We start from the raw sequence: 4614 nt of genomic DNA on the forward strand, positions 1-4614 counted from the left end.
AACCCACAAGAGTATGGATAATAAACATGACAAAAAAATTTATTTCTTCTAGCGACTGAAAAACCTCTGAGTGAAAGAATGGCAAACATAAATATTTGTAAATATACAATAATATGTTCTCTTTTGTAATTTTAAAGTAGAATATTAAATTACATTTGTTTTACTTATAGCACTGAAATAAAATTTAAAACAAAAATTCCCCCGTTTGGGATTTCTTAAATTTGATTGCTTATTTTAACCTAATTATATTTCATAAATATTTACCATTTATTTATAAACATACCAAATAAACAGATAGTTATTCTGCTAATATTTTGAATATAGAGTTATTTATTATAAAGTACACAGATAAATACATACTTCCATTTCCAAATCAAATTATTTTTCACCTTAATTACAACTGATCATGAAAATGTTATAAATTTTATGTAGAGGTTATAAACAGTTTTCACTGTAAATTCCAAAATTTAAAATTATTTTATATATTTTCTGCATTATTTATACTCTGTTCCCCAATCTGGTATAAATTTATGTACAAAAGAATGGATATTGGTTTTATTTCATAGACCCCAAAATTAAATTATTAAAAAGATTTTGTGTGGATAATATTTGCAGATCACACTATAAAAATAAACATCCTACATGTTTCATTTTAACTGGATGAATGAGAAGTAAACACTGACTGAACATTACACTTGGGTTGCTAGGAGATCAGTCGTTTAGTGATGTCACAGCTACTCAGGTTGAGAACCATTGTGATGGCCTAGCAGTTTATCTGTGCAGGCCTACCAAAGCAGCATTTGAAGATGCAGTGCTCAAAATCATGCAGAATAAAAAGGTAGCTGTAGATAAAGTTACTTGAGATGGCACATTTTTCTTCAGAAATTCAAGTTGTGTCTCGTAAAGATGGACCAACTGTTTCAGGAACTCCGGTAGATCTCTATTGCGTGATCAAACATTCCTTGTGGACTTGGACTTGAAGACTATGATTGAAGAAAATGCTGTTCATTATTTGTCTGAAAGATCCTTGATTAAAAGTCCATGTTACACACATTGTGTCTCTGAACCAGATGAACATAATGATTTTCGTTCTCTGACATTTCAAAAAAACTCTGGAAAAAAGGTGCGAGTGACGAACTTAAATCCATCTGGTGGGGTGATAATGGACCTTCCATAGTGATTGTTGAAGATGTCTTTAAGAAGGAAGTTTTGGAAAGAAAGCCTCCTTTCAGAATATTTGAAATTGGAAGTAAGAAAAGTTTAGTTAGACAGCTTAACCTTTATGGGTTTGGTAAAGTGCAGCAGAATTTTCAAAGATCTGCTTGTCTAGTTGACATTCTGGCAGAAGAAAAAGATGTCTCTGTTTTAAGAAAGGTATACAGAAATTTTAGATACCACTTGGTAACTTATATATAAAATTTTATTGTGTAAATCAACCTATGGTAATATAAACGTTAAGATAGATTTTGAAAATTGTATTAAACTACTAAGGCTAAAATACTTTATTTTTTTCTAAAAAATGAGGACAGTACCTTAAGAAGTCAAAATTATGAGAAACTTTGCTTGAAACTCTGAATCTTACCAGAAATCAAAATAAAGGTATTAATGCTGCTTTTAAAATGTGGCATAAACCATTACTGCAAATACTACCTTCTTAAATTTGATGACTATACTATTTAAATGTGTAGTTTCCAAACAAGAAACTTCAAAATATCGTCAACAATGTTCATATTTTGATGATATTATCTTTGCATTGTAAACGTGAAATCTGAGGGTTTACAGGTTAGGCTAATTTTTGGCTTATATTTTGATTTAAAATATTACTAAAAATTTTCACCTTTGGTTGTAGCTGCAGTTCTATCATAATCCAAATTTTAAATGAGGCTATCCCCAGATTTTACTTAGAGTATATAGAAGAGTTGGGATTAAAAATGATTCTCTGGTATCTTCATTGGCTGAAGATTTCAAAAAGAAGCACTTTAAAGCAGGGGGTAACGTGGATAATCATAATTCTGGTTTTGCGGTTAATGCTAGTGGAGAAAGTGCTTTTTAACCTACTGCAAATTTAAACATGCCTCTAATAAGAAGGCCCTCTACCACCCAGATAATTGGTGATACAACTACCCTTATCAGAGGTGATTTTTCTCCTCCATCATCAAGGTCAGTTAGACCACCAGAACAAATTGCAGTGGATCAATGTGCTATTTTAAATGAGTTGACCACTGTCCACTGGCACTATCAAAGCAGCTAAACTGAAGCAAATGGCCGTGTTGTGAACTTCATTACAACTAAATATTCTACTTCTCTGTACAGCATATTGTCTCCCATACAGAGCAATTATTTTGGACTGATGGTGGAGCCTTCTACTTTTCCAAATACATATCACAACATATCTACCAAAGAAGGTCGTTTTTCTAAACTTCAACCTGGGAGCAACCCACGGATTCTAGTGCCAGTGATAGCTGATACATCAGCTACATCTCTTTCAAGGCCAACTCATCAGCCATCTTCAGTTTATGAACTTCATCCTAATTACAACTGATCTACCACAGGATTACCATATTATACAGGATAACAAAGATTAAAATGATGTTGAAAAATGTCGACAAATATCTGCAAATTTCTTGTTTGAACAATAAACATAGATGTGTACCTGTATTTTCCTTTTATTTTTTTAATAGAATTAAGAGTTAAAAGGGGAGTAAGTTACCATTTAAAGAAAAAAGAGATATTTGATTGATATGATCATTTGATGGAACAATATGGGAGTAAATTTAAATAATTTCTTGTAAGGAAGAAGAGAAAATGGAAGAATTTGGAATAAGACTAAAACATGGAGAGTGGGAAAAGTACTAAATGGTTTCTGGTTCATACTGGAAATTATTAAAAGTGTTAACTTAGGATAGGTTGGAACAGGAGATAAATGCAGGTACCAGCCCAGGGATCATGGTCTCTATTATGTCATCCCTGGAATCATAAAGGTCACATGATGTAGTCTCAGATGGCACATTCAGCACGTGGTAGAATTTAAGAAGCAATTTTATCAATGGTCTTCTTTGTGTTGTTCTCAAAGCATTCCAATGGGTGCTTTCATTCCCTGCCCTCAAGATTCTACACTATATTTTCTAGTCAATCATTTATATTGTTTTCTGTTCCAGCCAAAGGCCAGCTTACATCCTCAGGGTGGCACTTAATGCCTTTCCAACTCTAAGCCCACAAACTCAACTTAGTTTAGTCAGTTCTTTATAAATTTGGCATCTGACTACCTTTGCATATCTTAATTTTTCACTGTATCTGGAGATACATTCAGGCAAATGCTTGTCAACAATTTTAGCTCCAACCACACCGCTTTTGCTCCAGCTCATCCTTGGAAGTTGTGTGTCATCCTTTTACCTACTTACACTTTTCCAGTCTCAGCACAGAAACCACCTCCTCCAGATTTTTTTTTGTTTATCCCACTTTCCTTGTCTAACTTGGATACCAGCAAAGTAAGCACAGCACATGCCAAAGGATGAATTTTACTATTTAGTGAATGAAAAATATATGTTGACTTTAAGCAAAATCTACTTTCCTGAAACAACAAAACTCTCATGGTTTTCAAACTATTTTGTTATGGTCTTTACTCTTCACCACAAACTAGTTGTTTTCATAGTCCAAGGAATAGTCACTCAAGAGAGTAAGTGGAGGTAGATACAGGAGAAAAGTATTATTTTCTTCTTAATTCATGCCTCCAGAGGCCTAAAGCATTCCATTCCCATTTGCTGGAAATTTTCCTGTCTCTTCATCACCCACCCACCCCAAAATAGCTGATTCTCTTCCCCATACCAATAACTATACTGACTTCTAATTAATTTACTTCTTAGAATCAGAACTTTACCCAGAAGAGAAAGTGCCATTGCAAATATTTAATGTATGTTTATACACCCCACATAACTTGTGCCCCTTCTAACTTTCACACAGGAAACATCTTAGTGGTACTAGCCCGTTGGTTGGAGTGGTCATATTCAGTAACCCAATTGCAGTCTAAAATGTGTGGAGTAAGAGGAAGTGAGGGTAGTGGAATTAAAAATTTATCTAACTGCAAGAACACCAAATTTCTGCAGATATTAGAAATATAAAATATTCATGGAAGACTTTGACTTTTTCCCATTATTTTAAAATTAAAGGTGAAGCATTTTCAGAATGTGAAATGCCCTGAAATGCTGGAAAAATTGTAGGCAAGTTCAGGGAGCCTAAGGCTTCTGCTCACAATCATGCAGTCAGTGTCAGCTGATAAGACTGAAATGGCAAGATTCAGTCCTGAAAATGTGTCACCAGTTGTGAAGAAAGCCTTTGATAATCTGGAGAAAAGGCAAATGGGCCAGGGTAAGCTGTAGCAACATCCTACCTATATGAAATTTACCAAGAGAAGAAAATAGTCCACTTGCAGCAGGAGAACTTTGTCTGGACAGCAGTGGTTTTTCCTACAACAGAAATTTCAAGCTTTTAAGTTTGTCAGCTCAAATCTGATATTGGCTATATTGTTTCTTACATTAGCAGTCTGGGGTTCAGATGGGCTGGTTCAGCAGCTAGTTTCCAGCTCTCTTATCAGACAGTGGTTCTTACCACGATCAT

At 34.2% G+C, this 4614-nt stretch overlaps 1 long non-coding RNA gene across 1 annotated transcript; it reads left to right on the plus strand.

Moving 5' to 3' along the window:
- Positions 1–875: 875 nt before the first annotated feature.
- LOC140694187 (uncharacterized) lies at positions 876–2658 on the plus strand. The gene is made up of 2 exons (XR_012069927.1): positions 876–1123; positions 2314–2658. It is a non-coding gene; the product is annotated as an uncharacterized lncRNA (long non-coding RNA).
- Positions 2659–4614: the final 1956 nt, after the last annotated feature.

The sequence above is a fragment of the Vicugna pacos genome, unplaced genomic scaffold (genome assembly GCF_048564905.1).
Source record: "Vicugna pacos unplaced genomic scaffold, VicPac4 scaffold_20, whole genome shotgun sequence".
Lineage (NCBI taxonomy): Eukaryota > Metazoa > Chordata > Mammalia > Artiodactyla > Camelidae > Vicugna > Vicugna pacos.